We start from the raw sequence: 14,428 nt of genomic DNA, 5'->3' as shown, positions 1-14,428 counted from the left end.
TGCCTGACTTTAAAACAATTATATGTCCTCTGACGCACATTTTTTACATTGAACTGCATGAGCCCTTAATCCGGCCAAATAGCTATGAATGCGTATGCTGTGCCTTACTGTACCTGCTGCCCGCCGCACTCCTACGATGTGACCTTTACTAATACAATCTCTTTTGAAAAAATAAGCATTTCCCGCGAGGCCATTTTCATGAGGGGAACAAATAACGGTGTCCTAATGTGAGCCCTGACAGTTTAACTATTTACTTTCTACAATAAAGTTTCCTTTACGAACATCATCACAGTTGTTTCCCATTCCCTCTAATTTGCAATCAATATTTCTAATATTTGACTTGTGCGATCCTGTAAAACATTTTTTTTTAAACAATAGAACTTTTGTCTTGAAAGCCACGCTAGTGTGCACTGGTACTTTACACGTTATCAGAGGCTTTTATTATATCTGTCTGTCTATTTGTTTCTATTTTTGGATCACTTATATTTTCCTTATTTGTCTATTGTCTATGCTAATGTTCAATATGACCCAATAGCTGCTATTCATAGACTTTAAATTAAATATGTTTATTATTATACTGCTATTTTTTCACCTGTCCCCAATTACATATGTGTTAATGTGTAAAAAATGTGTTTCTCATGGGAAATACATTTTGAGGTCATCTGATGGAAGCTTACACAGCTGGTTTTATTGGTCGAAGTGTGAAAATAGCACTGGCAAAGCCAATAGGTCCTGGTTAATGTTCTAATGCATGAAGTGTAAGCACATTAAACACATAGAAGACACCTAAGGCAGACTGTTTGAAAACTCCCTTGGCTTCTATATAATCCCCCTTTTGTCTCTATTCCAAATTAGGGTAGATAGCAATTTAGCCTTCATTATAGTTCTTTCTTAGTTTTCATGGCATAGAAAGGAAGGAAGGGCTATATTAAAGCCTCCCTTACACCCCACCGTTTTTGACATGGAAAAAAAATATGACTGTGTTGGAGGCAAAGGAGCTTTCAATATAGCCTACCTTTCATTTCCATAAAACATTAAAAAGAAATACCCATACGTGGCACCACTTTTGAGAGGCTGCCTGGAGGGAACGGTGGGCGGGGAGAAAGAGGATGTATGGAGAGGTTCGAGGGAGATATGAGAGGGTGGCAGTTGGAGGAACAAGGATCGTGCAGTGCAAGGAGAGAGTGGTGGGAGGAAAAAAAAAAGAGGAACAAAGTTAGACACACAAGAGGTTTCCCGCAAGACCAGAGAAGGATATTGTTGTGAAGCAGTCTCTAATGCAGATCAATGCAACACTATATGGCACTGTGCTAATCGTATGCTTAAAAACGTAGCTAGAAAAATAGATGTTTGAGGTGAGCAGATTCTGAGTGTCTCTGGTGGTGTAGGGTGCTCTATGCAGGAACTGCTTTCCACCTAAACTTGGGAACTACCCAGAGTTCTTTGCTTACTTTTTGCATAACTTATGTGGTACTCTAAGACTGAAAGGGTATTATTTTGACTTACACTGGGTGCTCCCTTGTGTCTGGACGAAGTTAAACCTCTTTGCTGTGGAAATGGCAAAAGACTTTGTCCCTTCCTAGCTTGGCATGGATGGCACTGTGCTAATCCTATGCTTAAAAACTTTGCTAGAAAAACAGACATTTGAGGTGACCAGATACAGAGTGTCACTGGTGTTGTATAGTGCTCTATACAGAAGCTGCTCTCGTCTAATTTTGGGAACTACCTAGAGTTCTCTCCAACTATTTTGCATAATTTATGCAGCACTCTAAGCCTGAAAGGATATTGCTTTGACTTATACTGGGTGCTCACTTGTGTCTGGACAAATTTAAACCTTTCTGAAGAGCTATAATGATAGCGAAACACATGTCAGGAGTTGCTTTTATTCATTCCAGATATCCTGCTTCTGGTGCATAGATTAGTCTGGGGGAAGACTGCTCTTCTCACTGCCAATGGTGTGGGAATTCATCTTGGTGTGCTGCATCTCATATAACATATGTGTGCAGACAGAAGTCCCATAGCTACATGACAATGGTGAGCAGGATCACCTGGTTGGTAGGGAGTGGGAAGAAGAAAAGGACGAGGTAGTGTTGCAAAGTAATTCTGTGCACTGGGCACCACCAAATTCTTTGAAGGCTGGTACTGGTGGTAACAGGCTCTGACTGACCCTATACTCTGCCTAACCAAACTCAGGGTCGGTGCAATGCTGAAGACAAACATAGAATAAAGTGAAAACATCTACATAGACTAGGGTACACTCTGGGTTAGGGTACCCTTATTATTGCATGGCCTATCCTATAAGGCCCTGGTACGAAATAGGACATGGGGATTGAAACCACCTTTATGTCCCTAGTAAATAATAGGGCATGGTAGTTTAGAGGCCAGCAGCCGTTCTGCACTTGCATGTGTGCACAGTTGAAGCCTGAGGTCAGTTAAAAGCAGCCCTGTGCATGCCCTTGCACTAGTGCCAACAAATCTGGGCAGTGCCAGTGCTGGCACACTTGTGCCGTATAGCAAAAGTTACTGCACTGAATGGTTATTTTTTCTGTGAATGAAGGGACACCTTCCAGAACAAAAATAATCTAGAAAGGGAATTGCCTCATCCATATTTGTTGCAGCACGCATGGAATGAGCTGAAACGCACAAGAAATTGGTGTTTGTGCATTGTATGCATGCCCCCACATCTTTAACAAAGTAGTACATGCTTGCTTGACACATATGTGTGTGTGTGTGTGTCAACCCCATGACAGTGGTACACACCTTACTGGAATGGGGTAAGTCCTTGCCACATACGTAGTCACACATACAACATATGTAAAACAGTATAAATTGTACAATTGCATGCATTGCCAAACAAACATTGTGAAGTATGGCGCAGCATGCATCTGTTTAGGTTTTCATGTTGAGAGCCTAGATAAATTTAGAACTAAAGACATCTGACCAATCAAAGCCACATACACAACATATGTTACATGTCATTGCCATAGAATGTTGCCAGGAATGCAACAGCTAAAAAAATGGTTCAAATACAGTTCGCATACCACTTAGCGTTAATTTTTTAACAGTATTACATGTTAGTGTGAAGTTTTCATAGCCGCAGTGGAAAAAACGTTCAAAGTACATGAGTTGTCAATGTAAAATCTCATCTAAACCGTTAGCGGCAAAAACCTTAACACAAACTACACTGGACTGCCACCTCTGGTCTGCAATGCAGTCTGTCAATTGATAGCCAGTTTTTGCTTATTCTTGCACTTGATATCATGCCAGCGCTTCTTCAGTCCGTCGCTGTCCCTTGACTTCTGGGATGGAGTTCACTTTGTTGACATATAGCGTTTTTGGTCCCCAATGGCACCTTGGAGCTGACCAAGAGCTGGTGTTGATGCTCCGTCACCTCCACAATCAGGATCTCATTCTCCTCCTGACTGAGCCCCTTATTTATGAGTGGTACAAAAGGGGGTGGTGATGGACGGAGCATCTGAACCAATCAAACACTCACACCCAGTCGAAAGATCTGGGTTTAATCCATCACCGTTCTTTAGCCCACTCTGCCACCCCAGTTCAGACATGGCCATATGCAAATCAGTCTGACCCTGTGCCTCATGGGAACAGTCCAGCCCGAACTGCCATGTCATGCCTTCCCTGGACGGAAACAAGCTTCCGAGGACCGGTTTCTGGTATTTCAGCCGTCTTCAGCCCGGCTTGCTTGAATCCAGTGGCAAAGTGAGCAAGGGACTCACGTCTGAGCATACCCTGCCAACTTATGGCGAACAAAGTGGGACAAAAGGGGGTGGTGATGGACGGAGCATCTGAACCAATCAAACACTCACACCCAGTCAACAGATCTGGGTTTAATCCATCACCGTTCTTTAGCCCACTCTACCACCCCAGTTCAGACATGGCCATATGCAAATCAGTCTGACCCTGTGCCTCATGGGAACAGTCCAGCCAGAACTGCCAATCCATGCCTTCCCTTGACCGGAAACATGCTTCCGAGGACCGGTTTCTGGCATTTCAGCCGTCTTCAGCCCGACTTGCTTGAATCCAGTGACAAAGTGGGCAAGGGACTCACGTCTGAGCATACCCTGCCAACTTATGGTGAACAAAGTGGTACAAAAGGGAGTGGTGATGGACGAAGCATCTGAACCAATCAAACACTCACACCCAGTCAACAGATCTGGGTTTAATCCATCACTGTTCTTTAGCCCACTCTGCCACCCCAGTTCAGACATGGCCATATGCAAATCAGTCTGACCCTGTGCCTCATGGGAACAGTCCAGCCCGAACTGCTAAGCCATGCTTTCCCTGAACCGGAAACAAGTTTCCGAGGACCGGGTTCTGGCATTTCAGCCGTCTTCAGCCCGGCTTGCTTGAATCCAGTGGCCAAGTGAGCAAGGGACTCACATCTGAGCATACCCTGCAAACTTATGGTGAACAAAGTGGTACAAAAGGGGGTGGTGATGGAGGAAGCAACTGAACCAATCAAACACTCACACCCAGTCAACAGATCTGGGTTTAATCCATCACCGTTCTTTAGCCCACTCTGCCACCCCAGTTCAGACATGGCCATATGCAAATCAGTCTGACACTGTGCCTCATGGGAACAGTCCAGCCCGAACTGCCAAGCCATGCCTTCCCTGGACCGGAAACAAGCTTCCGAGGACCGGTTTCTGGCATGCCAGCCGTCTTGAGCCCGACTTGCTTGAATTCAGTGGCAAAGTGAGCAAGGGACTCACATCTGATCATACCCTGCCAACTTATGGTGAACAAAGTCCATCGCCACCCCCTTTTGTACCCCCTTATTTATGAGGGCTTGTGCCTCCATTGCATCTCTTTTTTGTGATGTGGCGGCAGCGGAAACAATGCGCCATACTTCGCCCGATTTACAAAGTGACGCATCTAGGCTGATGCATCACTTTGTAAAGCCTTGCGCATATTATTCCTGCATCAGATATCATGTATGCAGGCTGGGCATAACCATGTAAAAAATACCTTGTAGAAGTGGCGCAGTGAAATCTATGAGATTTTGCGGTGCCACTCCTACAACTTGGTTGCGTCACAATCTGCTTCAAACAGATGTAAGGAGTGATGCAGGGCTTTTCACATGGGACTTGCCTATGTGTATTCACACATTGCTCGACTTGTGTCAGTTATCCGACACACTCCAGCAATGCGTCATTATTGCAGCACCAGATACATCAGGATTCCTGACGTATCTGTTGAGTCCTTGTGACATGGAGCACCGTACTGTAAATATGGTGCATCCATGGTGTCACAAGGATGGTGCAATGAAAAGTGACGCATTGATGGTTTTCCCCGGCGATGCTTCACTTGTCATAAATGAGGCCCTGAATCTGCATTACCTCTTCCCTTGAGACTCTAGCTGGTCATCCTGGCTGTTGGAGGGTTTGGGGGGGTATTGTTAACCTGTGCTGAACTTGATCCTGGCTGCTCCATTCTACATTCCGGATTTTATTTTTCCTTAGAGGTGTATTTGTAAGCTTTTTTTGCCTCTAGACACTGAAAAGTGACGTTGGGTTGACCAACGTGAATTTATTTGCCGCTAATTGGCCGACCGTCACTTTTTTAATGCTATATGTATTTTCTATTGCCTTGGCGCTAGTGTTAGCAACAATTTTCCCAGCCTCTAGCTGATCCTTACGCAATGTAGCGAAGCAAACATAGCGTTAGGATTTGGCGATCAGCAGAGGTAAAAGAATTACTGCTAAGCAACCTGAAAATTGCTTAGCAGCAATTCTTGTAAATATGCCCCATAGTCTATGTATGAAAGACAAGAAATATAATCCAAAATGTACCTTTTTCAAACCAAAGTGCATTGCTTTGTTATACTGGCCCTTCTTGCAGGGTCATCCTCAAACTTTTTGCTTCTTCCTCCCTTATTTCTCCTGACCCGTGGCTGTTGGCAATAGGACTCTGCGCACTTTACCACTGCTGATCAGTGCTAAAGTGCATATGCTCTCTGTGTAAATTGTTATTCTGATTGAATATACCTGTTTGGCATATTTGTATCACCATGAAGTCCCTAGTAAAGTGCACTGGGTGTGCCAGGGCTGGTGATGACAAATGCTACTAGTGGGCCTGCAGCACTGGTTGTGCCACCCACAGGAGTAGCTCTAAAATGGTGTCTCAGGCCTGCCACTGCAGTGCCTATGGGCAGTTTAGAACTGCTGTGTCCTCCTGGTCAGTGTCCCCACTGACCAGGCCTAACCGTTCCCTTTTCATGCACATCAGCCACCCCTAAGGAAGGCCCAAGGTACCCCCCGGGCAGGGTGCAGTGTATGTAAAAGGTAGAGCATGTACTAGTGCAGGTGACATGCTCTGGTAGTGAATGGAAGCCATTTTCGTTTTCACTACTGTAAGGCTATCTTGCTCCATAGGTTAACATGGGGATGCTGGCTACAGTGGTTAACAGCATTTCTTCCCATAGGAACAAGATAGGACATAAGTATCTAGTATGCCTGAACTCAGAATTTAATAACACATCTTTTGGGAAAGGTTGTTTTTAAATCCTGTATTTGAGAACAGCACTTTTAGAAAGTTGCTGTTCTCTTGTCTGACCCTTCTGTGTGCCTGGGCCTGTTTGTGTATTGACTGTCTGGTTTGAGAGTGACAGGGGCTGGGGAATTCCCCAGGAGGGAATTCCCCTGGATGAGTCAGCACTAGGCTGAATGACTGCATTTGCAACTGGAGTGGTGGGAGGAGTTAGCACCTGGGCTGAATAGGGCTGTGCCTGCCTTCCACAATGCTGGCTCCAACCTCCTGCTGGGCGGCTGAGGACCCTGCCCCTCACTCTGAAAGGAAAGATGCAGCCAGCAAAACAAAGTACTCAGGAACCACCCAGAACTGGTTCAGACCGGGCTCAGGGCCCACATGCACCAAGAGAACAAAGACTTTAGGGGTATAAGTACAGGACCCCTGACAACAGAAAATTAGATCATCCTGGAAATCAAGAAGGAACCTCTGCCAAGGAGAAAGCTGAAACTGAAGAAGGAAGATTGTACTGCTGTTGCTCTGCTGGACTGACCTGTTGCTTTGCTGCCAAGGAGAGGGGAAGGACTTTGCTGTTGAGCTGTGTCCCCTGTCTTGAAGGAATCTCCAAGGGCCTGAGAAGAGCTGGCTCCCTGTTTTGAAGTCCCAGGAACAAAAGGACTTCACCCCAGCTTCCCTGAACTCTGCTGAGAGAGTTCTGTCCTTCCTAGAGTGCTTGATCCAGTTGTGGGGCCTCTGGAAGTTGTACCTGTGCTGGGAAGCTTGAAACTAAGCTTGAGTGACTTTTGAATCTGAAAAGTGTCGCATCGCTCGCTTGCGGAGCGCATCCCCGACAGTGCGAGAAGTTTCCAGCCGCTACGAAGGTCGAGATCGCCCGTCGCATCCTTCGTTTGCGGGACGCACCAGACCGGTGCGGGAGAATCGAACATCGCTGCGAGTATCGTCGCAGAGCCTGTCGTCGCTGGGTGAGATCACCGCACCGCTTGCTTGCAGACCGCATCACGTCGCTGCGAGCATCGTCGCAGAATCAACGCATCGAGGAGCTGCGAGAGAGAGGATCCCCGCTGGACCGCGCATCGTCGCCCCGGAGATCGTCGCAGACCCTACGAGATCGTCGCATCGTGCCTTTGCGAGAACAGACTTCCTACGGAACCTACGCACCGGAATCCATACAAGTGGCCTTCCTCCCCATACAGACCGGATTCGTCGCAACACGCCCGCTGCTGCAGCGGGGCTGTCGCATCGCCTCCCCAGGGTCTCAGGAGCAACGCAGCGCTTGTTTTCCACCGCACCAGCTTCTGCGTTTGGAACTTTGTTGCAACTAAAAGGTACTGTGAGTAAACGTGACGCAACTGTGAACTTTTCACGCATCAGTAGAGAATTCTATCGCAACGTAGAGAATTCTAACGCAACCTTAAGAACTCTTTTTGAAACCATATTCTTGAACTGTGTATGTTGGATTTTTGTCGTTTTGGTCTTGTGTAGTTTAGATTTAAAATACCTTTATTTTTCTAAACTGTTGTGGAGTCAGTTTGTGGTGTTTTCACTGTGTTACTGTGAGTGTTGGTACAAATACTTTACGCATTGCCTCTGGTTAGCCTATACTGCTCGTGCCAAGCTACCTAGAGGGTGAGCAGGGGTTATCTCAGAGGGTTATCTCCTTGCCCTGACTAGAAGCAAGGGTCCCTATTTGGACAGTGGTACCTACCTCTGCCAACTAGAGACCCCCAGATCTAACATGAGGTATATAAAACGTGGGTTTAAATTATTATTTTCATGAAATAACAAGGAACACCAGTACAAAAGGCATCACAGATGTTTACTTAAAACAAAAACTCAAGAGACAAAACAATGTTATTAAATAATGTTCTACAATCCTATGTCAAAATATCATAGCCAGTAGTATTGTCTGGCATAAATATTGTGTCGTAAAAATTGTTTACAAAAATAATGTTCCATTGGATGCAGAAGTCCAATGGGGCCTTGTTTTTGTAAACAATATTTAGGACATGATATTTTGGCTAAAGTATAGTACTGCTCATCTGTTATATTGGTGCCAGTGCCTGTACATTTTCAATACAGATGGATGTTAAAACTATGTGTTTGTTTAAATGGCCAATTTGATTTATTTCATATTAGCTTTCAGAGGACAGTTAGGATTGCAAGCACTAGCAATTAGGAAGACATATTCCTCTACACGATGATATAAATGTACATAAACTGAAAAATATTACTGATTAGTGTTATAAAGGATTATGTAGATGGGTATTTTATGTTGTATGTTGCAAAAGCATGGATAGTGTTCGTCTATGTCAGTGGGCTGCAAACATTTTGTTTCGACCACCTCTCTGATCAAAATGTTTTGAAGTCAGCCCCCCCTCCTTTCTGATAAGGAAGAGGACAAGTAAGCAGGACTGGGATGGAGTGAGGAAGTGTGCCTTACATAATAAATGTAGGGAATCCTTTTATGTAGCCCATAGCCCACACTAAAGGTGACCATTAAAACTAAAAATTGCATCAAATGTAACAGAAACGGACCAAAAAACACTACTCCCCATACATGGGGTACAATGAGTCCTTCAAACCTCTGGACTGTGATCCAACTACAGCTGCGGCACTAAAGGTACCTACAGCCTTGCAAAGCAGATAATCTCCTTTCCCTATATCACACCTTGCTCTAAACAGTGCTCCAGTCCCACAACATACCTTTACTCCCCCTAGGAGAACAAGCATTTGCAATGCAATAGGTCTCGCATTAAGTAAGTTTGAGCTATTGTCATTGCTAAATATTGCAACACCAATTGCAACAAAAGTCTATAAATTGTAGGCCAAAAAAATGTGTTTTTATTTTTGTAGCAATGGTGGCATCCTGCGCTTTAGATGAATATGTTTAATAGTATAGTGCGCCATACTGCGATTGCTACAATATTTAATTGTGGATGCATTAACAATTGATGTGTGCACTGATGGCTGGTGGTGTGTGTGCCTGTAGAAATTGTGCACTGATGGCTGATGGTGTGTGCCTGGTTGAAGTGTGCACTGCCGGCTGGTGGTGTGTGTGCCTGGTGGAAGCGTGTACTGACGACTGGTGGTGTGTGTGCCTGGTGAAAGTGTGCACTGAGAGCTGGTGGTGTGTGCCTGGTGAAAGCATGAACTGACGGCTGGTGGTGTGTGTGTGCCTGGTGAAAGCGTGCACTGATGGCTGGTAGTGTGTGTGTGCCTGGTGAAAGCGTGCACTGATGACTGATGGTGCCTGTGCCTGGTGAAAGTGTGCACAGACAGCGTGGTTGTGTGTGTGGTTGTGTGTGTTTGGTTGTGTGTGTGGTTCTATGTGTGGTTGTATGTGTGGTTGTGGTTGTGTGTGTGGTTGTGTGTGTGGTTGTGGTTGTGTGTGTGTGTGGTTGTGTGTGTGTGGTTGTGTGTGTGGTTGTGTGTGTGTGTGTGGTTGTATGGTTGTATGTATGGTTGTGTGTGTGGTTGTGTGTGTGGTTGTGTGTGTGGTTCTATGTGTGGTTGTGTGTGTGGTTGTGTGTGTGGTTGTGTGTGTGTGGTTGTGTATGTGTGTGGTTGTGTGTGTGTGGTTGTGTGTGTGTGTGGTTGTGTGGGTGTATGGTTGTATGTATGGTTGTGTGTGTGGTTGTGTGTGTGTGTGGTTGTGTGTGGTTGTGTGTGTGGTTGTGTGTGTGGTTGTATATGTGGTTGTGTGTGTGGTTTTATGTGTGGTTGTGTGTGTGTGGTTGTGTGTGTGGCTGTGTGTGTTTGTGTGTGTGTGTTTGTGTGGTTGTGTGTGTGGCTGTGTGTGTGGTTTTGTGTGTGTGTAGTTGTGTGTGTGTAATGTTTCATGGCGGCACACCCACTCTCCTTTCTGATGTTAATTTATTTTCTCCAATGAAGAACATATTTCTTAATTGATAGTCTTGTCATTTCCCTTTCCTTCTGTGTTACCTGTTGTGAAAAAGAAACACATAGCCATTTTAGTTGTATATGTCTCATGTGCGTTTACTATTGCTCAATATGCCTACTTTCCTAATCGGCGATGTTGTCATGCAAATCTGGATACAGTAAATTCCTGAACATGAAATGTTGACTGTAGGACTGTAATCAATTAACCAATTTTCCGATGCTCTATATATTAGGTCCCAACCCATAGCAGCGTCACGGCAATTATGCTCTATGCCCCATGTTGCAACCACCATGAAACTTATTGTGAGCCCCCATGGCAATTTTGTTTGCCCTTGCTCGATCAGGCTTTCTTAGCTTCACCTTGTTTTCCCTTAAAGGCACATGGTGGAACAGAGGTTAGCACCAGATAGTGTGCCAATTTTTATTTTAGGAAACGTCAGTACAGGAAATAATTGTATAGTCTTCGATAAAAAATATTTTCGACACATATTTTTAGTTGCATCTCAGCAATTTTCCATCTGGCTACTGCAGTCTAGGTGGACTGAAAATAAAGGTGAGTGAAAAACTCTATTAATGACAAGTATTTTTAGTAAATACAATCTGATTTCACTTTTCATTGGCAATAAAGTCTGAAAGCAACAAAGAATTTCAGAAAAACCCAAACAGTAGTAGTGAGGCATGGCGAGCACTATGCCATGTCCACGAGATGGCAAAGGTTAGTGATGAATCGCCCTTGAGACTTGGTGGGAGCCGTCAATCATTTTTTTCTTGAATGAAAGACTTCACATGGCCGCAGAAAGTCTTTGAATTCAGAAGAGAGGGGGTGAAGAAGGCAGCGAATGGATGCTTCGTTCATCCAGGCATTAGCGTGTTCTTTCTCCTCCCGAGTGACCCAGCACCGATCTTGGGCGCCAGCAAGAAAGCAAGGATTGTTAACTATCCCTGCTTTGTACAACATGAAAAAGCCCCTCCCAACGTTTTCAGTAAACCCTCTCTAAAAATTGGGATAGGAGCTAAATTTTCTGAAATCTGACGAGACAGCTGGTGAAAAAAACCGGGACCGGCCTGGCAAATCCAGGGCGCCTGGTCACCCTAACTATGGAAAAAGCTGGAACATATGGCTAGGGAAGTGCTGATGAAATGAAGCCTTCCATGGTCAAGGGTTAGTGACAATGCTGTCCTATCCCCCAGGGATATTCAACTAAATTTGCTGAATAAAAATACCTCGCTGCGCCTTTAGTTTAATGTCTAGTTGAGTCATGTTTCTTTTTACTTTCTTGAGATGAAAAACACTCATTAATAGATGCTATACGCTGACTTGAAACAACTGGCAGTGCTTAATTTGAGCTGGTGGATGCAGGTGGGGCCCACCGGCACTATTTTTGGGGACATTCCCTTATTTTCCCCTTCAGGCTTTGTTCCAGGACAAGGGAGAGAAAAGCACAAACGGGGGAAGAAGGAGAAAGACGAAAAAATATTGACAAGTGGGGAAACCAGGGATGAAAAAAAAACCACACGTGTCAGATAAAGAAGCAGGGAGTGTCTGTTTGTGGATGAAAAACAGGAGAAGGAATCAAGGCTAAGCAGCTTTAGTATTTGGCACCCCAGAATTCTGCAGCATATGCACCTGCACTTTTTCTTTAAAAAAAACAAGCAATGAGGTAACTTAAATTGCATTTTGGATAGCAAAGTTTCCACCTTTACAAAAGTAATTTTTTTTGTCCTAGATTTGAAATTTTTACTTTTACATCGATGTACTTGCGGAAAACTCCAACATGAATGAATCAATTAACTCAGTGCAACTGGAACTCTTTTCAGAGTAGGGGTTCTGCCATCAATGTTGCATCAATGAAGTCATAGGGACTTTAAAATATACAAGTGGCACTCAAAGAACGAAAAAAGCTAATGAGGCACATTAGTTCAGCAGAAGAGTGATGTAGTTTGCAACTTGTAGTGTATCATGGAGCACACGGCCGCAAATATATTACTAAAGCATGGTGTGGTAGTGCACTGTTGTCTACAGACATTACATTTTCCATTGAAATGGCCACTAAATTGGCACAGACTTGCAGTTTTACTGATAAAACTATTGGAGCAGCTTAAGTTGGCTCTTCTCTTACATGTTACTTCTTTACATTGTTTTCTATAGATTAGCATTACTTTTTTTTTGCATGTTCCAACTTTTAATAATTAAAGGGGAGTTTGAATGTATTACTTAAATGCTTCATGATAAACTTTAAAAGAATCATTTGAAGAATGCGTATTAATGTTGCAGATTTTACTAGAAATGTAGCTCTTACTCACAATTATGTAGATGAGTTAAATGTAACACATAATTCTATGTAACGATGATATATTCTGCTTAATATTTTATACATGTATTAATTTAAATGTGCATGCACGTTTATTCAAACGTCAGAATGCACCCTAACTGCTGTGTTAACTTAGCATAACCAAAGCCCCTAAACATCTGAATATCAATGTTTAAATTTCACATGATATTTGTTTTGCTTGAATGTTCTTTCCTCTGCAGGTGCAGATACAAGGCTTCGTTAGAGCAAGGCATTGTTTGCTTGTAGCAATAGTAAGGTACGGGAGGAATTTCTTGGCAAGAAGAAGACATGTTATCGAGGTGGGAGACGAGTTCCCATGAAGGAGAAGGGAAGCTCAAGGACAATCAAATGTGCCCCATCGAGGGTGTGGGAGAAGAGTTGAATGTTACAAATGTCTACCTAGGATGATGGAAATGTACTGGAAAGTGACAATGTTGGTTATCTTGAATGCTTTGTGTGTTAACAGATGTTGTATTGTTAGACAGTGGAGACCTTTAGGATTTCATGAGGTACAGACCTCTGACGTGATTCCTCTCACCGTTTAGCTTTATGCTATACTCTGTAGATTTGTAGTACTTTTACTAAAGACTTCATCATACTGACTCCTGTTCCTGGCTTCACATAGTTTATTAGGGCTTTTCGAAGTTAGTATAGAGTAGGATAATTCAGATTTTATCTGGAATATTAATGATTAGGCAGGAGGAGTGAATTCTGCAAATAAACCTCCAGATACTTTTTCTCATTTTTTGCATTGAAACTACTGAGTTTTTGGTGTGTTTCTTATTGTTTAGACTAGATTTTATTAGGCGGTTCAGATTTACTCGTGTGATGCTATATTTCTATGATATGCTTCTGAGACTCATTTATATACGTTTTTTTTTAGTCTGTAATAAAACTCTTTAACTTGCATTAGTGGTCGTAGCCTCATTGTGTGACTAATTGGTTACACTGTATTGGATTTTGCAAATTATGTTTACTCCCTCTAATCTCTCATGTAACTAATAAAGGTCCACCTGCCAAGAAGGGGGAAAACATAACCAGCAAGTGGAGCTTTCTCACTATAAAGTGCACAAACAATAATATATTGAAGTAGGGTTTCAGCAAATGTTTATCATTTGCACATCACTCAAAAAATGTCTTAATTTGTTTTGATACTATTAAAATATTTGTTTCCATGACAATTACCATTTGAAAAAGATAAGAGGCAATTTGTTGGAAGCCATAGCCTAATATTTAGCTTCTGTCTTTGAAGACTCAACAAATAGGACAAAATAATAACATAATGTAAAGATCTCTTTAAGGCTAATTCACTTTTTGAACTCCAGCATGGCTAATTTTTGGGTGCTGCAGCACCCTCCCCTCCCCCACCACCACCACCACCACCCCCACTTCCAGCGCATATGAATAAGAGTAGCATGGTATGTTGATATTCATCATTAAAAAAACATTGACAAAGTCAATTTGGCAAGCTTCTGCAATGACTTTGATTTGTTTATATTTCATTGCACGAACTTAGTACAAAAATGTAAAAAAGAAAAAGCATGATGCCACCTAAACGATGCAACCTTATTGCTTACAATAAAAAAGAAACAAAATAGCTTTCACTTATAATCTTTATCTAATGTATTTACATAATATAATAATTATGTATGTGTGTAATAGAGCTGTCATAGGAAATCCACATT

This window comes from Lissotriton helveticus, chromosome 2_1, assembly GCF_964261635.1.
Source record: "Lissotriton helveticus chromosome 2_1, aLisHel1.1, whole genome shotgun sequence".
NCBI lineage: Eukaryota > Metazoa > Chordata > Amphibia > Caudata > Salamandridae > Lissotriton > Lissotriton helveticus.
This window is presented reverse-complemented; position numbering follows the sequence as displayed.